General features: G+C 40.2%; 1 protein-coding gene across 1 annotated transcript in view; it reads right to left on the bottom strand.

The window, feature by feature from the left end:
- Positions 1-26,232, bottom strand: part of LOC135409345 (uncharacterized) — a 33,420-nt gene that overhangs the window by 1,563 nt on the left and 5,625 nt on the right. The window contains exons 3-6 of the mRNA XM_064644775.1: positions 25,244-25,382; positions 24,430-24,575; positions 15,723-15,784; positions 14,149-14,237 (exon numbers count right to left, since the gene is read on the bottom strand). The gene's annotated coding sequence lies outside the window, so the exon portion shown is untranslated. The remainder of the gene's footprint in view (positions 1-14,148; positions 14,238-15,722; positions 15,785-24,429; positions 24,576-25,243; positions 25,383-26,232) is intronic.

The following is a 26,232-nucleotide window of genomic DNA, read 5'->3' as shown; positions in this document are numbered from 1 at the left end:
TCTCGGTATTTAACGGATGCAAAGTTCTGTCAGGTATAAAGTCTGTAGCCACTTCTCTAAAACCACACAGAATTAAATAAGAATATGAACCATCTTCTTTAATGTTGTAGAGAACTGTCTTGTAGGTTCCTACGGGAATCACGGAAGGCAACAGACCCAGAAATGAGATTGCAGGGGTTAAACAACATTGTCACCAGGTCAGGAAGGGATGTTAATGGCACATGGACGGAGGAAGCAAAATTCCCCCGGACAGTAAAAAGGTGTCTGGGGCAGCCTGGGAGCTGCACCAAAATAGAGGAGGTCCGTAACACCCGCTTTATATAACATTTATATAACTTTTTTTGCCAAAGAAGTGCTGCTGCCAAGGGATATGGGAATGACTGACCCCTGGAATAAAGAAATGAAAAAAAACTAATAAACATGCTTGTGAATAAACTGTCACAACATTTTTCATTCCTAGTATGGTCCTGAAAGTTAAAAAGTAAGGCAAGAAAAGGTAGAACTTCTATAGAAGTATTTTAGCACTGGGTATTGTAAGCAAGCAGGTCTCCTGGACATTCTTTATTAAATTAACATACATTTGAGGTGGAATAAAAGCTACCATATAAATAACCCATTCTCTTGTTTAAGCAAAATTGTATCCTACAACATTATAATTTATTTTCTACATTTAGTATTTTAAGCCAAAATTAATTCTTTTTTCTTTTTGTAGGCTATTTATATGAATAATTGTGGATATTGTAAAATAAGTTTCAGAAAGTAACACAAAGGCAGTATGACCAAACTCCCAAACCTAAAAACCCCCCATGAATCATCCTCTCCCCCATCATGATATTGCCTCAAGCATGTTTATAACTTTGAGAATACCACAATGGGGGGTTATTCTTATTTTTCTCCTTTGATCCTCTAAGATCCCAAATACGGCCCTTGATCCTCCAGTCATATTTTTAAACTTTTCATTACAGCTCTGAGGATTAGAGACACATTAAAAAAACCAACAAAAAACCCCAAAACACAACCCACAACAAACAAACAAACAAACAAACAACAGAACAAAGCCAAAGTTCTCCTACAGCTGCTAGACTTCAGGAGCTTGACTCTTTGTAAAATCAAATGTTAATAAGACCCTGCTATAAAATAAAGGAATCACTAGTTGTTTCAGACATTAAGGAATTATGTTTTTATCCTTCTTTTTTTTTTAATTATTTTTCATGGATAAATACAGCCAGCATATGAACAAGCAACGCTGTAACTACTTTTAATGAGAGTTAAAATTACTTTTTCCACGTTAAATCCTGTCAATTTGACTACCAACAACCATGTGTTCAGATGCATGTAAGCACCTAAATTACTAATTTCACAGACAAATGGGTACCAAAATACTTTTGAGAACATCACAGAATCACATGGTGGTTTGGGTTGGAAGAGACCTTAAAGATCATCTGGTTTCCAACCTCCCTGCCATGGACTGGGACACCTTCCACTAGCCCAGGTTGCTCCGATCCCCATACAATCCCACTTCCAGGGGTGAGACATCTACAGTTATTGCCCTAAGTACTCAAAGGGTTCATGCACCCTCAGGGGGGAAAGCAGAGCAGCATTTCAAACACACCAGCCACACTTTGCCTCTCCCTAACACCACCCCAGTGCTCCCCCTTGCCGGAACTCAGCCATACCTGTAACTCAGCAGAAGTAGCACGTGCATTTTGGGCTACACCCTGTCACAGGACTTGCCCTAGTTAATCCTTAAATACAGGTTGAGTCAATTTTTCCATAATAAATTTCCAGAGTACATTCCTAAGTTTATAAAACAGCCATAACACTTTGCTTTGAGCCTTGGTTGTATCGATTATAGTTGCTGTAAGGAAAATAATGCATCACCAGGAAACTTTTGTGCTGGGATTTCACATGCAATATATAGAGATTTTTTTAAAGACTTTAAGTGAAAAAGTGTGTCTAAAAGCAGTGGCACATGGAGAAAACTATGTGAGCTGATGGTGAGTCTTAAATCTTTATTAAACCCAGCATTTTTTGCTTTAAAGTTCGTTGTTAGTAATATTATCAAGCACTCATATATTGTATTAGAGAAAAAAAAACTATCTGTGAAAATATTTATTATTCCTTCTCCTCAGATGACATATAATTATCTTACTGCGAGCATTTAATGTAGATTTTTCACATATGCAATCTATAAGTATTTTGCAGGTTCAGAAACATGCAGAAGTGCATTTTGGGGACTAATTTTTCAACTATAAATAATGCCTATATTCTATACCAGGATAAAGACTGGAATTTCTCAGATCACATTATTTCTTATGTATGGGTATTTCTTATGTGCATATTGTTATTTGGGACTCTTGAACCTTTTTAAAATGTTTCCAGGATTTAAAGACAAATCCTTGAAAATAAAAACATTTTGAAATCTGAATGCCCAAGAGCTTGTCTGGCTGTTACTGGTATCCAGTATCCCAGTATCTACTATGCTTCATCACAGCCATTTTTTTCTTTGTTTTTTTCTTATGCTGGTCTTCGTCCATGTTGGTCTCTGCGCTTCCTCCTCTGCCTGTCCCTTTCTGCTCAGGTTTCACCTCTTGTTCTCATCCTTCCAATTTTGTTCTCCATCTTTTGTCTGTTCTCCAGTTTGCTGCTCAGTTCCTTGAACATCCATGAAGCCGATTGCTGTCGGTTTCTGTTCAGTACATTTATTAGATTGAATTCAACCCTGCTGCATAGAGCTCCTTAATTTAATTATCAGCACAATGTAATTAACCTGATGCAGTATTGGGATGCAGCAGTCCCTGCACAAGCCTTCTGCAGAGGCCCCAGAGAGGACACAGCCCCAACATCTGTCTGCCCACACTCACCTGCTACCTGCTGACACTGAGCACAGTGCAGGGAGCAGACTTCAAGTCAAGCAGAATATAGACTCAACATGAGGAAATACCTGTAGACAGCTAAACTGCATTGTTTGCAGCAAAACTGCAATTAAAATGGTCTTCTGTGGGGAAATTTGCAGGAGAAATTGCAGGTCTGCCAGGAAAGCGCAAGTGGCTGAAGTAAGGTGAGATAATGAGGTTAATGAGAGGATCTTCTGGTCCCCAGAAGGTCTCCAGGAACATGACAGCAGCAAAGAGTGACAAATGTTTATGCTGAAAAGAGGCAGGTTGTGTGGTCTGGCAGCTGTGCTTCCTCTCCAGGCTGTCAGACGCTTCTGGTACCTGAGTGGTTTCCGAAATAGATTCTCCGGTCACCTGAAGCCCAGCAGCACACTGTGCCCTGCAGCTCTCTCCCTCCTGCTCACTGTGCTGGTCACTCCAGAGCCGCTGCAGCTGCTTCATCCACTGAGCCACAGAGATGTCCTCTCATCTGGACCACAACACAGAGGAGAGGAAGTGAGAGAGAAGCACTTTCATAGGAACTTTCTAGGCTGTTTCTCTGATTTAATGTGACTGATAATTTCTTTCCGAACAGCCAAAGGCAGGGATGGCTTTTTGGGTTCACTTTCCTGAAAAGTGTCTCCTCTGCAGGACTTGTGCATCTTGACAATTGATCCTGGCTATCAAAAAGTTTCAGAAGTGTTCATTCGAAATGAGTAGGCCCACAGAACAGATTAATTTCATATGTAGAAGGCCATGGCATGGGCACTGAGGCAAGGATTGGCAGGAGGCTCCCCATTTTACCAGCTGCAATGCCTGTCTCAGTATCTCCCACCTTCATAGCTCCACAGCCACAATCCCCACATGATTGCCCACATACTCCAAGGTACTGACCCCAACAAGGACAGATGCAGGCACAGGAAATCAGATGGTGTGACGTGAACCCCGTTGTGTGGTTGACATTAGTGCCTGCACTGTTCTGTAGACTATGCAGACAGGTAAGTTCTGTTTCTCATTTGTATCACTGTATTGTAAGAGAAAACCAAGAAGAATACTCTGTCATCTCTGCTAGAAGTTGTCTGGGAGACCTGACTAGGTGCAAACATGAAAAATACATTTTCCTTTTTGAACCACAATAGCTTGATAAAAGACCTTGAGGCTGATTTTTCAAGGTTCACATAACCTCTCTTGGTTCTGAGAGCCAGGAGAGCCTTCCAGTGATCAAAGCATCTTCTGGGACATTATTTTTTTATATTGGTTTCTATATACAAAAAAAATTCCATTAACTGAAGTGATGCTGTTGAGCCTCAAGTTTTTTTAGTACTTAAGAGTTATAGAAGAAATGAACAAAGCCCTTTTAAAGTATCTAATTTCCTCCTTACTGATACAGAAAAATTTCTTTTGTGTTTTCTACTGATTGTGAGTCAGAATTTCTGGCTGTTAGCCAGACACAATACTTAGTGCTTTTGATTTGCATATATAGGCCTACAAGTTAGACAGATAACCTCAATCAAAATTTAATATAGCAGATTATATTCAAAACCAGTGGCAAGATATTCATTTCCCATATAGAACGATTCTTGTCAGTTGTGCAAATTAACACAGAGAAGTACAAATAGAATTCAAGAGGAGCCTGCTTTTCATTTTTTTTCCCCTCAATATGCATAATGCAGTACATCAGCTAAAAGAGCATTTAAAGGAGGCAGAGGCATAGTTCTACCAGATACGTGTGGGCATAAGGACAAAAAGTGTTTTCAGTAGTAAAAGTCTGAAACTACTTCCATGTTCTTCCCAGTGAACTGGGAAGGAATTCAGAAGGATGAAGAATTACAAACACACTTTCTGTGAGTCTACTCTGTGCAGTAATTTCAGCATTTATTCCTTGGAATATAATGTGTTGGGCCTCAGACAGGACAGGGGGCAGAAACAACACTTTCCTTCTGGAGCAAAGGGGGTGAGACTGCCCCAAAACATCAGCTGGTTACTGTTTGGTGGCGCAGATGTAAAAAGAGGTGAGATGTCCAAAAGCAATCATAAGCAGCCAATTCCAGGATAGTCTGTAAGATCTCAAAGAAAATAGTTTTTGCATGTTTATCTTCAAATTTGTTACACTGCAAAGTACTGGTGTCAAGGTGTCCCAGAACACTCCAGTAGCAGTGTTCCTCCACTTGACCTCCAGCCAAAGCCAGGGGCTAGACTTGGTCTAGGGAAAGCAAAACTGCACTTACCAAGTGTATTTCCTGCATAAAACAATCCAAACATGTTCTGTCACATGGTATTAATGAATAACAGCAGAGCCCCAGAAAACACATTATGTGTGAAGAATCAATGAGAAGGTGATCCCTTATGGATGAGGCAGAGGAGTGAATAAAATAGGAAGAAAGAGCAGCATGATATGAAACCTCACCTGCACCATGGTTTCCGAAGGATCAGAAATGCACACTGAGATCTGGCTTGGCAACACAGCTTGGCAGGACCTGTGGATACCCCAAAATGTGTGCAACAATATCCAATCATCAGAAAAGCAGGAGAAGTGAATGGCAACTTGGTTTTCATAAAAAAATTGTATTTCTCGTGCACTACGAGCACAGTATTTCCAAATTAGTCTTGTTTGCAACAATGCCAACACATTCTTTAATCCTTGCTGTCTGTTCTGTCTGAGTTGCTGCACGGTTTGTTTTTATGCTTCTCCATATTGTGTGATGAGCACAGGGAAGCCTGATGAGCAGGTGTTTAGTGTGCATCGACGCAGATCCATGGCAGCATCTCCCCAGGACAAAATGCTGGAAGGGCTGCTCAGAACCAGTGCTGTCATCACCAGAACACCAGAGCGTCAGGGCATGGGCCTGAGCACTGTCCTGTGACTGTCCACGTTGTTAAACTGCTCACAGTTCCTGCAGAGCTTTGGCTCAGCCTGACTACAACTCTCCAAGACACTGCCAAGATATGGTTCAGGAATTAACATCAGTCAGGGATCATTGCCAGTAGGAAGCTTGTACATGGGTGTTCTGTCTCAGAGGTAAGAGTTTTACCACAAGCCTTGCTGTACCACTTGGCCTCAGGGCCAGAAAGCCATCTGAGATCTGCCTCCTAGACCTGTGCCAAGAGGATGGAAATGTTAGATCCTGGCTTCCCTCCATGCCTGGGCTCTCTGCAAACAAAAGCAAAGTTGTTCCTCAGTCTTTTCAAGGCATGTCAGCAGACCACCTCCATGGCAAGAGAACAACACAATGTCCCACTAAACTACTCCTGTTTTCAGCAGAAAATGAGCTGTACAAGGAGGAATCCTTAGAAGTACAATGATGGAGGTACCAAGGCTCGTGATTATTAGCAAATCATTCTGACACTTGAGTGGTGACGGGTATATCCAGGTAAAGACTCCAGATTGCACATTACCACAGCAATGATGGAATTCCAAAGTATGTATTTGTAACACAGCAAGTGCAGATTTAATACATTTGATTTATCAACTCTGTCAGATTCTAAGGCCAGGAGAATAGCTTGAATCTGAGCAACAGTGTTAGAAAATGGTGAAAGTGCCAGTAAGGAAAGATTTACAATAACATAATTTCATGTCGGGAAGAAATTTTGTTTTGAAATATCTCAAAATCACTCTATCATTTTCCTTAAGAAGAGGGTCTAAAATCTTATCAGAACAGTTTTAGAAGCAACAAATACCTAGAGGTGACCCTAGAACATAAAGGTGCTCCCCACACTGAATCCAAAAAGGTCCCAGCAGATGCTAGCTAGTGTGATTCAGTGTAGCTTCACTGAGTTTATTATTTTTTCCTAATTAAAGTTTTGATTATGCCTTATTATGCAAAGTACCTGGACTTCATAGCTTTCAGTGAAAAACTACAAGTTAATGTTAGAGAGACATAAAAGCTCAGTAGATACATTTAGGGTAGAAAGTGAGTTAAAGAAAAGGAATGGCTCAAGGAGAACTTCCAGTTGTTGAAGATCGAAGACAAAACAAACAAACAAAACTGATCATGTTCTGTTACTGATGAAGAGGTTATAGTTGTAATATTCCTAGGTAGGCATGAATTAGCATATGAAAGGCACAGAGTAGGTAACATGAATCCTCCGAGTTATGTTGGCCATGCAATCAGAGTATTTTCTACCGAATGTTCCCATAAAAAGAAAAGAAAGGAGTTCTTGCCTTTATAACTAGTAACTGATAGGTCCCCATTTTGGGCCAACTTAATTACTTTCAACAGAAAGCAGTCAGCCTTCCCAGCTCTCTCAGTACTCAGCATTGTGGGGAGAGCACAGAGAGCAACAGTCTTGAATTTATGTTATTTGAAGTCAAATTGACTTCCCCATTTGTGCTCTTTACTCCTTATTCAACAGTCAGTTTAGAGAGACAAACAAACAGAAGAAACCAGCAGGAATATCTCTTGTTTCAGTGAATGAGGACACCGGCAGAAGCTCACCACAAAATGCTGGGGAAGTGGAGCATCAATACAGTGCAATTGCCTGCTGGAGTCATGAAACACGGGATACAAAAGGTCTGCTTGGAAAGAACAGATGTCAAGGTCATATCCACTTCCATCGACTAAGGAAGTCACACTTCCAAAGGTAAGCAACAGGGTCAGGTGCTGAAGAGAAAACTGGTCAAGAATTAATGCAGAGAGCTCTTCCAGCTGGAATATGTGACAAACAGCTGTCAGCCAGACTGAAAACAGCAGCTTCTTAGGGAAAAATAAATGTGAAATAGCACATAAAGACTAATAATAAAGTCCTAAAATGCCATGGGAGGTCCCCAGCTGCAGACTAAGAGCAAACCTGGGAAAGGGGAATGTTCCTGAGCCATAATTTAGAGACAAAGATCATCAGGTGTTTATGTAGCATAAGAACTGGTGGAAGGTTGAATGGCTGATCCCCTTGGCACCACTAATACAGGACACTTGCACGGGGTGACACTGGACTGAGGCCAAGCAAAGGGCCACGTCTCCTCCTCTGCCAGTGCCCTTCCCTGTTCACAGAGCAGCAAGATCAGGCAGTGCCTCACATCATGAACGACTGAAATCCTGCCACAAAGCAGAGCTCCTAGTGTGAGAAAGTGCTACTGCTGTATGACAGGGCACTAAAATCAGGAATCATTTGTAGGAGAGGCACAGAACCTACATACTGGAGGAGCACGAAGAGCAGGGGGAAGATTGAGACAAGATTAAAGTCCTGTATCAGGTGAGAAGCAAACGACTTTTGCATCTCTTTCTGCAGGCACCTCTGCAAGCTTTGCAGGTGACAGGAAGTGTATAATCTTGAACTTACGGTCTTCTTTTTAAATACAAATTTATTTTCTTTTATTTTCTGGTATACATAGAAATGTGTGTGGGAAATGTGGAGGCTCACTAGTCTGAGTGAAATATGTTCATTATGCCCCAGCATTAGTGGTGCACACAAGACACATTTCCACTGGGAGATGACCATGAGGTGAGGGGTCCCAAGAGTCTTGGTGCTTCATTCCAGTGTGTCCTGGTGAGCTCCTTTGGGATCACAACAGTTTGGGTGAAAGGAGGGAGAGAGCAGGCAGCCTTCTGTCAAATTTCTTCCTGCCCATCAACACTACTCCTGATGGCACATTTTTTTATTGCACAGTAGTAAGGTCTACTGAGAATTATTTTATTACCTGAACTGATAGTAGAATTATAGTTATTAAGAACTATCATAACTATGAATATCTAAACTGATATTTAATATCTAGAAGTTTATCATGACAAGAATATCTAAACTGATATTTAATATCTAGAAGTTTATCATGACAAGAATATCTAAACTGATATTTAATATCTAGAAGTTTATCATGACAAGTATTTTGTGTCTGGGAACTTCTAATCATGACTGTAACACATTTGTATTTTGACTGCATACAACACAAGAGTAATTAAATAATGTATAACTAATTAAGAACCTAGGAGAACCATCCGTATGTAAAACCCACCATAAACACATAATTTTATATTATATTAAAGACAGAGAATTGCTGATATGCAGACATAACCATATGTGGCATATGTATCTCAAAGCAATCTCAAGAATTCCATATAGAATTGGCCTCAAGGAAACTATATTTTCTGTTGAGGAAAAAGTGTTGATAGTTTTTGCTGGAAGCAGGCCATTAATTACAAAAGTTGAGGCTAATCCTGCAATCTTATCTTAACGGAAGTTTTGTTTTTATCAGGACTTGAGGATCCATATTAAACAAATACTATCCCACTGCCAAAATAAAATGCAAAGTACTTGGTACAATGTGGTTGATTTAATGAAATAGTCAGATGCCACTCAGGAACTTGATATTCAGAATTTACTTTTTGATGTTTGGATGAAAAATAATGCTATTCTTCAAATCTGTAAGGTTTGCTGTCATTCAGCTCAGCAGCAAGACTTCCACTCCTGGGAGTGGAAACTCAGACATTTTATTTTAAGCTTTTGGGAGATGAACTTTTCCCACTCATCTCTTCAGAGTCTGACAGTAATCCCTTAGCAAAAGGCTTAGTCCTGCCAGAACACTGATGTCCCATGAAATCAGGGCAAGTGAAGAAAAATATTTTTAGCACATTCTGCTCATTAGCACTAAAAGAGAAGCTGAGGAAATCCCAATACCCAAACAAGTACATATCAAAGGTCAAACAAATATTTATCACCAAATGACACAAAAAATTGCAGCTTCAATGGCAGAGTTGAGTGAATGATACCATTTTCTTATCTGTAAAAAATTATGTCTCTCATTAATTCTTTTCACAGTAAAACTGTTTCATTACTTATCCTTTGTATAAGCACTTAGTAGCAAAGGTCATCCTGGGTGGTATATGCTGGGTTTCTCTTTAATATCTACTATGAGAGATCAGATATTTCAATTGTAAAAGCAAAATGAAAACAAACCTCCAAAACTGAAGAATTGCTCTAAGCAAATAAAAAGCTTTTGGTATCAAAGCATCACTGGGCAGGAAGAAACATGTACTTTCTCCTTGAAGAAAACTGGAGACCACTGGAATTACAGATTTATAAGTTCTTTCAAAAAGCATCAACCTGACTCTGATAGTGTTCTCTGCTCCAGCTCAAATTTATTAAGTTGAAATCTAAAACTGATATGAGAACAAAGATTAAAAAAAACAGGCATCTAAACATACAGAATTGGAAGAAGTTTCTTTGGAAGAGCAAGTAAGTTCTGGAATGGATTTTCAATAAGAAACAGGGGCAAAAAAGACAATAGCAATATATTCATGAAAGGGATTATATTCAATATGATAACAGGGTAATAACAGGTCACTGGAATATGTTCCCACCTAAAATGTAAATGTTAATCTCAGAATTAGGCCCAATAAGGAATGACTACCAAAAAATAAGTGTCCATTCACAGCTGGATATCACAGCTGAGTCTGCCCTACCATTACATTGTTCAAATACAGCCCCCAGCCTATCTCTTAGTCAGAGAAAAAAAATGTAACCCTAAAATCTTGGTGCTCTCAGGTTACAAAGCAGGTACTGAAAGCACCAAAGATTAGCTCATCTTTCAAGCTCACTTTGAGTTATAAATTGAATTAAAGAATTTACTCATTTGGGTGAAAGACCATTATTCCCTTAAAACAACACGGATAGAAGTTAACTATTCAAACGCTCCAAGTCCTCATGTTTTCCCAGAACATATGCCCTTGTCCAGAGGGAAAGGTGAGTTCTCCCAAAAATCACTGAGAAGAGATAAGAGTGATTTATTTTAGTCTTAGTCCTTCAGACTGTGAGGTAGTTCTGAACATTGTGAGACTCTTTCAGAGGTCCTGGCATCTCCTGGAAGTACCATGAAGCCAAAGAAGCTGTGGCACCTCCATGACCATAGCAACTCAAAATGATTCTCAACCACATACCAATTGGACTGGAAAAGGGAAGGCTTTGGGGTGACCTAATTTCATCCTTGCAGTACCTGAAGGGGACCTACAAGAAAGATGGAGAATGACTATTTACAAGGGCATATAATGACAGGACAAGGGGGAATGAGCTCAAAGTGAAAGAGAGTAGGTTTAGATTAGATATTAAGAAAAAAATCCTTGACTGTGTGGGTGGTAAGACACTGGCACAGATTTCCCAGAGAAGTTGTGGATGCCCCATCCCTGGAAGTGTGTAAGGCCAGGCTGGATGGAGCTCTGAGCAACTAGGTCTAGTAGAAGGTGTCACTGCCCATGGCAGAGAGGTTGGAATTGGATGATCTCTAAGGTCCTCTCCAATCAAGGCTATTCAATGATTCTATGAGGATTCTGTGAAAGATTAGTGTAGTGAAAGTGTTTTAGGGAAAAAATAGTCCTGTGGTATTAAATCTCTGGAAGTGAAATACTTCTAGGGCACAAAGCAATTCTGGTTGGAGGAAAAGGAGTACAGTCAGTGAGTAACAAAAGACTGCACACAAGTTAAGGAAGGCAAACGAGGCTGGAGGCCAAATCAGTTCTCAGCTGCCACTGGACATGACAGTTCCAGGCTACATCCCCTCTGTCACTACAACTGACACAGTAGTGCCTTGTTCTTTGTCCCCACAAGTGACCACAAGTCACTGAGACCTTCTCCACCAAGTCAAATGTCACCATTAAGCTTCAGTGTCAGAGTGGTTTGCAGACACAGTTGTGCGAATGCTGAGCACCTCGTGGAGCCCTCAGAAACTTCCTGAAATCAGATGCTGAACTTGTATCTTGTAACACAAAACCACAAACCAGTCATTTCATGTGCCTTTATCACATTAGATCTTCAGCTTTTCTTTTTTTTCAGTCTTGCAATGAGCCAAAATAAACCTATTTTTCATGCACTACCATTAACCTATAAAATCTACTTTCTGTCTTTTGTTAGAAGAGCTTTGGAGCCCTTGGTGATAAACACTGATAATCATTGCTCAACATTTTAAAATGTGCCCATTTAGACTTGGTATGAATATTCTGCAGATTTTTTTTAGTGTCCCTCCAAAGTGTTTGCACGCTTTCTGCAAAGAAAATAAATAGAACAAATAGTATGGCACCACAAGTTGGTCAATTATTAGCTTTTGCATACCCAGATCACAGCCTTTCTTTACAAGGGCACGTGTTAATATATAATAGAAATGTATTCCAGTTCTGTTTTAATTGATTTTTCAGACACACAGTGCAATCTTATAAGGTCAGCTGGAAAGCAAGTTGGCCAAAGAGAGGCCTTTCAGAAAAATGAGCCACTGCCCACACATCATGAGAAATAAAACTGGAGCTAGACATATGAAAATGATTTTTTATTTTGTAGTAGTCTCACTCAAGTCTGGACAAATTGTCCATAATTGTCTTAAAATGTGACTTGAATATTTCTCAGAGGAGAGAGATGTAATAAATGTCATGAGCCAGATTTACAGACCACTTCTTCAAGCTGCTGGTGCCAACCACAGCTGTGACTGTCCCTGTGAAGATGCAATTGTTATTTAATATACAGTTATCATTTTGGGAATGTAGAAATGGTAAGTGGGGAAACTGCTAGCCAGTTTAATATGATTTTGTGCATAGGAAATATGGTGGCAGGGAATCCAAAATGATCAGGGTAAGTACACACAGCAGTCAAAATTTTTGTGACTACATTCAGAGACAGATCTAGGAAAATGTGAGAAAGAAATGTTTTATTCTGAGACAGATTAAGGCAAGTCAGAGTTTTATGAAACAAAGTATTCCTAACATATGATCATGGATAAAAATGACCAGAGAAAAAATAGGCAGAAAATTAGAAAACTGTGGCCAGAGAACAGCAAACTGACTCATGCAGCCTGAAGAGAGAGACTGAGCCAGGGAACTGGAGACCAAGAAGCAGTCAGGACTCACCTGGCTCACTGGGGGACCTTTGATAAGATAAAGAAAATTGTATCAGAACAGTCCATCCAGTTCAGCCTGAACTTTGGACTGTTGTATCAGACAGGGGCAGTTTTAATGCAAGGACTGTGTTAGAGCTCTTCACACCCTGCTGAGACCATGTTTATTCTGTACCAAGTTCAAAATCATACATAGGTAAAAACACCTGGAAAAAAAAGGTTACACCAGAGGTGTAAAGATACGAGGACTGTACATTCCTACACACAACCCTGCCCACAAAGCCCAAGAACACTTGAGTGGTATGTTTAATATATCTGGTGGCTAAACTCTCCCATCTCTGTGCTAAGCAAAAAAAAGGAAAAAGGCCCTTGAGACTAAGAGTTCCTGAAACTGTCTCTCCAGAAACCCCAATTCCCAGTTTTGCCATCCATTTATCTTCAAGTATTGCAATAAATTGCTAAAAATGAGCTAATTTCAGATGCATTTTCAAATGGAATTATAATAATAATTTATTATTTATGAATTGCACATTATATATTTATAAGTTACGATTTGCAAAATTTAGCACCCTGTCTGAAGGGACCTGTAAGAGGGGAAAAAAAGTCAAACAACCAAAACCAAAACCATTTCAAAACTGAAACTAAGAATGTGTTCTAATCAACTGTACAACAGAAAAATGAGGCATTTCATAGACAGTAGACTACATTTTACAGAGATAATGACCTTATTTCTTTTATTAACATGAGTCAGAGTGCCATATCATTAGAGATAATAAGGGAAAGTGTTACCAGGGGTAGGTGACAAGACAATCTACTTCAGGCTGTTCAGCTGTTCCAGGAGACTCAGAGTAACTTCTTTATCACTAGAAAGATGGGGCTCTCAAGTTTTCTAGGTGAACCAAGTCTGACACAGACAGCAGAAGCTAATCAATGTGTCAGCCTCTTACTGGATGAGATGTCAGAGCAGCTGTGGAAGGGCTTTATTGACAAACATAAACTTAGTGACCCATCTTGTATGTTTCTGTAATATTTTCCATTATAGAAAATCTTGTGGGTTTAAGTGTCACAGAATCACAGAATATGCTGAGTTGGAAGGGACCCACAAGGATCATCAAGTCCGACTCCTGGCCCTGCACAGGACCATCCCCAAGAGTCACACCATGTGCCTGAGAGAATTGTCCAAATGCTTCTTGAACTCTGTCAGGCTTGGTGCTCTGATCACTTCCTGGGGAGCCTGTTCCAATGCCCACCCACCCTCTGGGTGGAGAACCTTTTTCTAATACCCAACCTAAACCTCCCCTGAGACAACTGCAGGCCGTTCCCTTGGGTCCTGTCACTGGTCTAATCCCTAAATATTCTCTAGAGGTAAAGCAAATTCTGCAGAGGTGACAGGTGACATACAGCACTCCTTTCACCATTGTGGATCTATTCCTTGGTGGGTAAATGGCAAACTCCTGGAATACTTACTGCACACCAATTGTGGGACTTGCTCAAGTCATAAAGCAGATCTACCACTGAGTTGCAAGGTCCAAGCCACAGGCAGACAGCACAAGTTCCTGGGGTGAAAAGCAACACTTGCTCAGCAAGTTTCAGTCCAAGTCTCCTTGGCAAGCAGTGAAGTAATGGAGGGGTTAGAGACTGAAGGTCACCACTACAATGCCAGTTTTTAAGATGACAATCTAATTTACATCTCAGCTTATACTGGTGAGATTATCTAATGTTATATATCTCATTTACTGCATCAGTGAGATGTTGGTTGATCTAATTAGATCCAGAAACTCGACAGGAAAACCAAAAAGAGTTTGGAACTGTCTGGGTGAATCCAGGGCAGAAGCCTGAATGCAGCAAACACTTTTCTGTTTACATTGTCTTGGGCTTTAAAGTGTGTTCACCCCCAGTTTGGGATGCGTCCAAAAGCGTTATGAGTTTGTTTTGCATTTTGTTGCATCAGAAAAAACCTATATGTAAACCTGGAAACCTGAGACCTGAGTTTCTTTTAGCTGTATGGACTTTAACCAGGCCATACAACACATGCACACATGCTATTAAAGTTTCTGTCTCTTAACAGCTGTGAGGAAAACCTCAAGGATTTGATCAATACAGCCAGGCAGGTGTGCAAGGAACCTGGAATAAGAATTCAGAGACCTCTATATTAGCTTAAATACCTCCTAATGGCAATCTGGAGGCCAACATTATTAAATTAGTTAATAATTAACTTCTTATTATGCTTATCAATTTTATTTTTTGCTCATTACTGTTTGCATAAGAAAACAAAGATAGGTCAAGACTTACACAGAAATGCATTCCTTGGTATCCCAAATTGGGTGCTGTATCTGCTGTTGTGCCACATTTTCTGTCTTTCAGTCAGGAAGAACCCAAACTAGCAAAATAACTGGCATCTTCCCTGGCAGTTTTCTTACAAGCAGTTAGAGGGTGGCCACTCCAAATCATTTAAGACCCACCTTTTGAGAGTATCGTGTGCTCACAGTTTTTACTGAAATAAATGGGAACTACAGCAGGTCAAGTTATATCTCCTTACCCCTTTCTCCAGCATGGACCCAATCCCACATAGTTCATTCACCATCACTGACATTAGTGGTCTGAGACAAGAACAAAGAAGACAACAGACTCTTCCCATGTGGGAATTTTGCCCAAGAGAAATCTCACAGGGGTTAAGTCCTGTGCTACTGTTTCTCATTTGTAAATCAGGATTTATAAGCCTTCCCTATTTCAAAGGGCTGTGGAATGATAGAGGGTTTAATACAGATATACTGCAGTAATAATATAATAAGCTACATATCCATGAAACATTCTCTGGGAGCCTAACTGAATCAGATAAAAATGTTTCAAAAAGCCATAGCTGGAATAACAAAGCTGTCTTTTCCTTCTGTTCTGAGGCAGTTTTGGCAGGAAGAGATATACTACAGTGAGCACACAATAATTTTTCTGTTTTCAGATGTGAAAGAGAGTAAGAACTGTGGCATTATAAAAGGATGATCTGAGAAAGCCCATGTCGTGTGGTTTACACAAATATCACTGACCTCACAGTGTCTCCTGGCTTTGTTCAGGCTGTCTCTCGAACAGCTTGTAGGACATCCATGATCTGCAAACAGATAAACATTCAATTCTAGGTGAACACTTTGGTCTATGGAGAAACCCACTGAAGTCAGCAGAGTTCCCTGTGTACACAAAACCATGGTAATTGTGGTCAGCTACAGCATTAGACTCTTGGGTCCTGACTTTCAGAACTGCTCAGCACATTATACTGCTCCAAGAGCACCCTGTAACAGCTGGGACAGGCAGTGAGATAATTTTAAAATCAGGTCCTTAGTACCATACTGGACTTAACCTTCTGGCCTAAACTTTGCATGACAGGGCAGTGTGTGAGCATTGCTCTAAGGGGATTTCTCTCTTCTGTCTGCTTTTGCCAACAGTGTTGGCCAGTGAAGACTGCTGTGCAAAGAAAAAAAAATATCCCACAGTTTATCCTCTCACTTCTAAGCCCTCATCCCTAGAACACACAGATTTAAAGGAACCTTTTGTGCAATACACAAAATAAAACAGCTGGCTGCCCACAAGGCCTCACCCAAGACAAAACAGTAACAGTCCTTCAGTTAATCTATCTTCCTGGCTCAACCAGACGCCAAGGAATCCAGAGCCTCCCAGACTTCTGGGAAGCAAGGAAATATCATAAAATGCCACAGGTCAAAACATCTAATGCTTCTTTGCTGTCCCTGGTCCAGAGCTGTTGGGGAACTGCTAGTCCTCAGGCTGAAGGGCACTGCTGATACACTGGGGGCAGGATGCTGTCGCTGCTGAGATTGTGCCGTTCCTCTACACGGCAAAAATGAAATCACCTCCCAGATTGCATTCCATGAAAGGCCAGGTAGCCAAAATTGTCCCTTTGTGAAAAAGGGTGGGGGAATAAAAAAAGGCAAACAGGAATGTGTGTGTCCTTGGTCAAGGTTCTTTCATTTTTTTTTTCTTTCTTTTTTTTTTTCCTCCCACTTAGGTAAATATTTTGGTGTGTTGGAAGCGAAAAAATAGCCTTGGGCTAATACCTGCAGATTAAAATGTGAAGTTGATCACTATCAAAAATACTTTGTGACCTAAAATGAAGCTCTGAGTAATCATCACAATAGGTAATAAGGAAATTGAAGAATTAAACCATAGTCATAGAATGGTTTGGGTTGGAATGGACCCTTAAAGTTCATCTAGTCCCCAGCAATGAGTAGGACATATTCCTCTAGACCAGGTTGCTCAGAGCCCCAGCCAACCTGACCTTGAATGTTTCCAGGGATGGGGCATCCATCACCTCTCTGGGTAACCTCTGCCAGTGTTTCACCCCTGTCACAGTAAAAAATTTCTTCCTTATAACTGGTCTAATTCACCATCACAGTGACTTTGTCAGACAGAGTACCCAAAATTTAAGTTCCACTTTAAATAGTTTTTACTTTGCATGATCTGGGTTTCGTCACAGGGATGGATCTGACTGTTACACAACATGATTTGATGGCAGGGTACCAGCAATGCTCTCCACATTTCTCTGTTGTGAGCAGCAACAACTCTTGTCATCTCAGTCCCATGTTTTGGTTATTTATATGGATCTCTATTATTAGAAAATTAGAAAATCTCACAAGTTTACTTCCCATCACTCCTTATCTCCATTTCCTGTAAGTCAAGAACATCATCTTATTCCCACTGAAGAGCTGAGGACTGGAGGCACAGTGAGAAGTGAGTTGTATGTGGCAGTCGATGGTCTAAGAAGAAACTGAGCATATATCTACAGAAATCTTGGTTGCAAGCCAAACCAGATGACCATATTTGAACCAAATCAAACTGAATTAAATAAAAGCTTTCTGCAGCACTCAGTACAATGTTATTTATGCCTTGAAACAGCATATCTGTTTCCCAGATCTTCCTGTCCAATTATTTAAAGGCTTGGTCCAGCAGAGATAACATACAGAATCTGACTGTCAAAAGATCTGCTGCCAGCTGCAGTCACCTGCAGGGACTGGGAAGAAAGACATGACTGATGATAGCATCAAGACTTTGGCTGAGACTGTTGAGCTTCATAAAGCTGTCATTGTTTGAAAAGTGATGTCTATTCCTTCTGCATCATGATGGAACCAGCAGTGATCCATCCCTTGGATTCTACCCAAGGAAAGGCCAAAGAGAAACGTGAAAAACAAAGGAAACGAGCACACGGCTGTTGGCTGACTCTGCCCCCAACCACAACCCACACGAGCTCGGTTTGTTGTTTTGGCAGGACAGGCCGCACTGGATAAGCAAGAAGAGCTGAAACTGGCAGAACAGTCAGAAAAGTATTTGGAGTTGTTTATGTATGAATGATTGCAGGGTGGGAAGGGCAGACATCTTCTCTTTGGATAGATCAGGTAAAGCCCTGGGGGCAGCACTGAAAACAGAGCCCTTTGCAATAAGATGAGTAACATGATCCTGGACTGCTTTCGCTCTTCCCTCTGTGCAGACTCCAAGTTACATTCAAGCTTTGCCTTGGAGTCCTATTGAATGCTGCATTCACAGGTATTTGTTAAATCCTGCTATAGCCCAGAGGATGCCCTACCACTTTAATCCTCTATTAACAACTGCACGTTTTCAGAGTTGTAGCCAAGGTTTGTGTGCTGATTCTCAATCTCAAGAGGCCTTGGAATATTTCTATGCTGTATTTACCTCCCTCTGATTTCATTACAGTAGCGATAATTGGCACTTCCATGCTACCTTCTAAAAAGGAGGGACAGCAGCAGAGGTGTGACAACACCAGCTATGCTTAATTGCATTCAAATTCAGAGTAGCAGGCAGGGAACCAGTGTAAATGTAATGCCTGTTTTGCAGAGCTAATAACCTGAGAAACTGCTACTATTTGAACTGTTCAGCATTGCCTGTATTGTGGGGATTATTCCTTTTGTAAACACAGCCGCTGCGGGGCAGCAAGACACAAGCATTCCATGCCCCCAGAGGCTGAAGTGTGCTGTGCCTCCCCCCGGGTCCCGGTGAGGCTGTAAGTGTTGTTACCCTCCGCCTGCAGGCGGGCGGGGACGATGCAAAGGTTAACACCCTTTGCTGCAAGCCCATTTCCCAGGTCAGGGTGACTGAGTGACTTGGGGATCCATTACAGGTTTTGAAGGTGATGTTGAGATAAGGCAGCACCAAAACTGCTCGGCGTAGTTTGCGTGTCTATTCTGAGAGAAGCTGTCAACAGCTCAGAGCTTGAGGATGTTTGAACTTCGCTTGCGCGCGGTGCCAAATTATACGTTCTCAGGAGGCTCACGCCTACATGCAAACAGACAAGTTGCTATTTGCTTTTGCCATTTTCCCAGAGGAAATGATGGTGCCAGACAAGTGTGAGCAGACCAACCTCATATAGAGTGTCTGGCTCTGTGGTTTTGTAGTTCTGGAAGTAGAAATGACGGGCACTCCCACTACACTTCGGTAATTGCCCAGGGACGCACAAGGGTGATTCTAATCATCGAGAGCATGAGATGCCCCTTCCCAGATCATCTCCAGACTCAGACTCACAAGAACTTTCCAAATTTGAACCAAGGTTTTCATAGAATTTCTCACTGCTCTCCATTGCCTTGGATTCCTGGAGCACTTGCACTGAGCTGAAGAGGGGAGATTGTAACTGATACGAGCTCGATAATGGAGACAGAACTACTGGAGCTCATAACCATGACTTGGAGACATAAGATAACAATACAGAAGCTACTTTTTCCAAAGTTTGGATTCTTGCCATCAAAATGAGGACAAGCAGACCATTAAAACTGGTTTGGGTAAAACACAGAAAGTTCTATCTACCTGCTTGCTCGAAACAGCAAATCAGATGTTATAGTCACTGCTGAGGATGAATTTTGAGCCATTAAGTACATTAAGTACTACCAGATCTGTGTGTTCACTGACAGCCTTTCTCATCTTCCATTAATCATTTGACAGATCAAGATTTTCTGACTTTAAATATAGTCAATAATGAATAAAAGTTTAATTTACTGCAAGTTGGTTACTGAGCAAGAAAACAATCAATTTTAGTTCTCAGCTTATCTCTGTAATAAATAATGTAAGAATTTTCTACACCTTTTTTGCCCTCTAAACATAAATCACAAGAAATAAAACCTTTAGTTTGATCAAAACTTGCATTTCTTGATAGTTTTCCACATGAATTATCTTACCATGTCAAATAAGCAGAAGAAATAGATTCACTTGGTGAGCCTGGATAAGAGGGGGAACAAAAGAAGAAGAAAAAAATAAACACAAACCTCGCAATAATTGAAATTGTCTGTTTTGATTTTCTTTCCGTAGGTGCCAAGATACGAGAAGTTGGCATTGAAAAGATATCTTTAGATAAGTCTTATCCATTATTAAGTTAAATCAATGCTACAGACTACACCATAAAGAGAGATGGCTTAAAGTGTATGAGTTCAAATGTCAGAAACAGCCCAGACATGACAGAATAGAGCTCCCTGCAGGTTGATGGGTCCTCTTTCTTGGCAAGGTGAAGACACAACCTGAGACAGTAAAGAAGCTACTTGCCTCCTCAGTCAGAGCACCATGACCTTCTAATAGGAAATTCAAAATACTGTTAATATCTGAATTATTTTTTCCTTTATCTTCTCAATGGGGCATTATGGGATAGAGAGAACTAAAGTTTTGTGTTTGGGTTTTGTTTTGGTCAGTTTGAGGGGGTAAATATTTTCTTAATGTAAGTGCACACTCATATAAAACACTTGGAAAGAAAATTTTTGAAGATTTAGCTATAAAGTATTGCTTTTCTTCTGTAGTCAGTAAATTCCTCACACAGATGGGAAAAGGTTCCTTTGTTTGTTTCTTTTTGACTAGTATAGAAAGTAGCAAGGTGTAACTTCCCAGCACTCTAATCACTAAATTGTACATCGAAAGGCGAGGTGCAGTGAACTTCTGCCAAAACCAAAAGTGGTAATAAAGCTGACTGGGAGATACAGTTACCCAAGTGTGTTCAGGCCCCTCAACAAACTGCTTCCCCAGTGCACAGTTGTGGGGACCCACCTAGTGAACACATGAAGAATTGCACCCATCCAGAACATCAAAGAAAGGGAACATTGAGCCAAGGAGACAAATAATTGAACAATATAATTTAGACTCTTCCAAGTGGTGAAACATGTGGCAAGACAAGAGAGACCACAAATTCCGGCCAACCTACAGTCACCATCTGGTACTGCTTTGTAATTTTCAGATAACTTGGTTCCAAAATCTGGTACAGCAGAAGTTGCATTTAGGAGAATGGAGAATATATTTTGGTTTAACTCAAATTGGTGCAGTGCCAGAAGACATATTTGGAACTCACACTCAGTGTTAGCAGCCTGAGCACTAACAAACCCAGGAGCTGGTCTTTGTAAAATAAGAATGGCTTTGTTATAAAATACTACAAAACATTTCCCTTTGTTCTTTCTTCATTTATTTTTATTTTTAAATTGACTCTTGTAGGATGAACTGTCAAATCTTTAAGGCTTTATTCCTCTGATCACAAGGGCTGGAGGCTTTCACTACAGTGAAAGCTGAAATTTTAACCTTATTTCTTTTGGCAACAAAGGCTGTAAGAACACCACTAGGATTGATGGATTTACAACAAATTTTTATGTAATGAAGGGCTGAAATGAAATTTTGTTACAACCAATATTGATCTCTTCACCATCGTGTTCAAAGGGATTTTGGCCTCATTTCCTCATTTCCCTGTCCTCACCTAAACCACAAAACTTTCATGAGTAAAGAATCTCCAAAATATGTAGGCATTAAAATCAGATACCTGACTAAACCACTGGTATTTTCTCTTAATGATACAATATTATATATTCTTTTCCCCCCCCAGGAACAGAAAAAAGAGGTGAAATTTAGTATTCATTTAGCATTGAAAATATCTTATGATACTCTTTTTTCTGCTTGAATGAAGCAGCAAACATCTTCTGCTTTGCCTCCTGAAGATCCTCCAAAACAAGGTTGGAGGATCAGTTACAAAAAGATATGTTTTAGTGCAGGAACTCCCCCCAAAATCTTAGAATCACTTTATTTTGATTCTGCTCTTTATACATATTTAGATTCCCATGGTTTAGGTGACTTTATTTCCAGAAAAGTCCTGGATGACTAACACCACAGGACAACTTCCTAGCATACAATACTGCCACTTAGGTTTGGAGAAGAGCCATCCCTACCAATTTAGAGGCAAGAACAGAATTCTAGTTTATCTCTCCTACTCCAAGTTTTCTTTTTTTCTTTTTTGACAAGACTATTCCAAGAAAATTCTGACTCTTCTAAATCCTCCTCTTGCCAATCAGCCTAATCTCAGACCTTGAAAATATTTTATTTCCACTTCTTTCTCTTATCTTATTCAAGATACTACTACTATTACTTACTAGCATTTCTCTAACAAGTGATACTTTACATAAAGTTCTACTTGAACTCTAGGGCTCCTGTAAAAGCGTGTCCTAGTAGTCATTGCACTCCTGGGGACACAGGGACTCTCCTCAGGGCTCTGGATTACACAGAAACATCAAAGCACACAGGCCATACCTGCTTTCTACCTGCACAACCACTGCTGTCCCTGAAAGCCAGGGGAGCAGGAATTACTGTCAGGTTCTTTGGAGCAGTGATTTTTGACCCCAGCAGTAGGAACAGAAAGTTTTGCTCTCTAAGGCCATTCCTCTTTGGCTCAGCACCTTCTATTCCTCCCTTCCCTTTGCTGAAATAGTTCCTTTTCTCCTGTGCCCTCCCCCTGCTTCCTCCTCTTCTCAGCAGCCCCAAACAAGCAGAAGTTGCTGTAGGAAGAAGACAGGGTATATTGTTGTTTGTGGTGATAGGAATTGAGACACAAGGCTGCACGGGCAGGTTTGGGGCTCCATAACCCTCACAGTGCTATGAGAGAGACATCTGGGTGAAGAAGGACACTCCTCTCTCTGTGGCTCTCCAAAGCCTCTCCAAGCCTCCCTTCCATCTACAGCATCCATAAAATGCTGCTGACCCCTTCCCCAGCTGGATCACCATACAGCACCCTCTAATTCCTGCTTCTGAAAATGTTAGCTAAAACTGAGGAGCTTACAGCTAATTCTGCTTGTTGCACATGGCAGGTAGATCCTAAATGGCATTGCTACCAATCCCTCTCCTGCAGCTTTGTGTCCTTATGTAGTTTCCATTTACCTTTTACACTTTCTTATCCTCTCTTAATGCTTTAGGTGTTTTATCCTGGTGTTTTAACCTGCCCTGCCCATGTACGATGTCTCAACAGAGATAAACAGCCAAAGTTTTTAACACCAGGGGGCATCTCATAACTTGAACAGACTTCCTTGCTATTAACATGCTATTTATTCCCTTGAACAGCACAATGTCTATTCAGGTCACATTTCAGCAGTATTTATCTTCCAGTGTCACCATTTTCCTTAGGCACTATACTTCTTTCAGAGCTTGACATCTTCAGATAGTGAGATAATGGTTTCCTCCAGTCATTCATTTAATTTAATAGGCCTCAAAATTACCTTAAGCTTTTTAATCATATAGATTTTTTTTCTCTTGCTAAAATAAGGAATAAAGTAACTGCACAGCTCTTGGGTTCTGTATAGGCCAACTAGAATGCTTACTTTCTAATTTGTTTTCATCATTTATACGCTTCCAAATCTTGCATTTTAGAAACACTGCTTTTGGTAGCCTACTCCCACGCATTTCTCTGGTAAACCACAAGTTAGTGATGCAACAGTACACTGCTGATGGGGATTTTTTTGTTTTGTTTTGCTTTGGATTTGCCTGGGAATCCTCAGAGAGGTCAGGCTTGTAGTGGTACTTAATTGTCCACAAGTGCTTCTAATCCAAACAAATTAAATATTTTGTGGGGGTAAGAATTTTATCAACATACTGTATATAACAAATGAAGATATCAAGCAGTAAAATCAGATTTATGGAGAGAGTACCTTGAGGGACAGTCATATCTCCTAATTCTTGTCCTCTTAGCTATAAGAATATAATTTCCTCTTCAGTTCCTTACACATGCATAAGGTAGGAAAACACAACTACTCCTGAATTGCACACATTCTTTGAGACAAACAATGCAAAAGTGAGGAATACTAATATACCTCGGGCCTCTGAAAAGGAAGTACAAGTACAAATTGTCAAGTTGTGAAATTTTTTTAGCGTGGGTCACAGAAATAGAAGACAGTGAAAAATCAGAGGGGGGGTAAAAGAACGGGTACAACTCTGTGATTCTGTGATTATAAGAGATAGTAACATTGCTACAGAGAAGCAGAGAACTAGCCCCAGTTGGTATGAATCAGCATAATTTTGTAAAACCAACGGGAAAAAATAGACCTAAAATGGAACTATGAATATTACTGAATAATCATCCTTTTCTTGTTACACATACGTCCTTTTTACACATTTCTCAGCGGTGGGAAAGGGAAAACCCATCCTTGAGAATGCAGAAAACAAAACTGCAGCATGAAAAAAAAGAAGGAGCATCCTGTTATACAACAGGCATGGGGCTAGAGGCTGAGGCATCTTTTGATGAAAGATACTGGGAAGATTATACCTGCTATGAGAAAAAATTACAAAAAATATAAATATCTGTACAAAAGAAATGCCACAATTCAGGCTTGGAGTCTTTGTCTCAGTTTGAACTCTATCTAACCTCTGTTTAAGTGACATAACTAAAGGTTTTGTCAGACTTTTCAGGAAGTCTGAAGTCTAAATCTTTCTCACATACTTACCTATGAAAATTACTTTTCAGATGTTTTCATCAAAACAGGAAGAAAGAGTGATGCAACAGAATGAGCACTGAAGGACTTGCTTCTATTTTTTGTCTGCCACTGCTTAGTTGGATGACCTGGAACAAATAACTTCATGCTTCTTTGCTTTAACTTCCACATCTGTAAAAAGAAGATAATGTCACTGAGCTCCTCTGCAAATAAACTTTTCCTTCTCTTATCAGGGAGTAGAAACAATAATGAAAGGAAACTCTTGGTAGATTTCTAGTAGAGTTCATTGGGGAAAAGCCAATTCAATTATGAGATTTCTGGAGTTTATGGGATTGTTTTCATTCTCAAAACTTCGCAAAACAGTCCAAAGTGGAAAAGAAATCAACCCAGGCTGACTCAGACCCCAAGCCTGTGAAGTGTTCTGAGCACAATTGAGCAACACTGGACAGAATGTTTAGCCAATTACCTCTCCACAGATTCCAAGGAATGTTTTATTGCAGTAAAAAGAAATTCTAGAATATGTAGCATCTCACTACCAGATCTTAAGAGTGAGAGCTTCTGAACATGATAAATAGATGACATTTAGCCAGCAACACCTCAAAGACAAAACACAACTTTTCCACAGTTCTGGAGAGACTCTACAGAAGAGAAGTGTTAAGAAGTACATCAAAATAACAGTCTGGGCTGAAAAGTGAAGGAAAAAGTTGAAGGGAATTGAATAGAGCATGACAATCCTACTCTCTGTATGCTCAGTGCTGCAGTGTTTTGCTAAGACAAAACAAGTCTTAGCAGGGTCCTTAGATCTGTGAATTCTCCCAAGCACTGTCTGTCACACACACCTGGCTTCTTCCTCATATTTCTGCACATTTTAGGGCCACATCACCTATGCTCATCATTCCTGCCCACAACTTGTTTCTTGCTTCATTAGCGTGGGTTAATGTTAATATATTTAGCTGGTTGTTAGATCTTATCTGTGTCCTGTGGATGAGAAAAGGGAGAGGGCCTGTCAGTTATATGGTATTAGATTTGCCCTTGTCTCTGTCTCACCTTGAGGAGCGGGACATTTGAGAGTTACAGATGCTCTGTTAATGTTTTTATTATTTATTTATTTTATTTATTTATTTATTATTTGTTGTACGATCAGGGCATTCTCTCAATAAACAGCAAATGGGAACATTGCTGCAGTAGCACAACTGGTTAACAATGCAGTTTTAGAAGTATAAACGTTCCTTCCATCCTTGTTTAAGCCCAAAAAAGAAACTCTGAGTCTGCTGAATTTGTTTTATTAAAACTGTCATCAGCCTAAGAGGACAGCACTAGTGCTAAAAGTTTTGTAATTCCAATGAGAAAATGTAAACCATTTGAAGCACAAGAGACTGATGAAAAAACTGATTCTGCATTCCAAAACTCACCTAATTATCATCTGGCTTTTCTAATTATCCTTCTTTCTAATTTCTTTGCCCTGAGTCCTAGCCTAAATTCTTCTTAGGCAAGTTCTGCTACTCTTAACAAGTTCTAACTGGTCTGATTCACAGAAAGGTGCAAAACCTGTCATCAACCAAATAAGTTTTGATTTACCTGTGTGAAAAAAAAAAAATCTGTTTCAGCTACAGGATGTAATGGCTTAAAAATCTGTCATCTGGTGGCTTCAGCAGCAGCATCTGTGGTTGCCCCAGAACTCTTGGCCATCAGGTATCTTCCAGGCTTAGGCAATCAGGCACTGTGCTCAAAGTTCACTATGCATCCATGCACTGTTAAACAGTTCACTGTGACTCTAAACCTTCCCACAATCCTTATTATCAATAAATCCAAGTACCTTAAGATGGTT

Source organism: Pseudopipra pipra, chromosome 1 (assembly GCF_036250125.1).
Source record: "Pseudopipra pipra isolate bDixPip1 chromosome 1, bDixPip1.hap1, whole genome shotgun sequence".
Lineage (NCBI taxonomy): Eukaryota > Metazoa > Chordata > Aves > Passeriformes > Pipridae > Pseudopipra > Pseudopipra pipra.
Note: the sequence above shows the minus strand (reverse complement) of the source record. Positions and strands in the feature narration are given on the sequence as shown.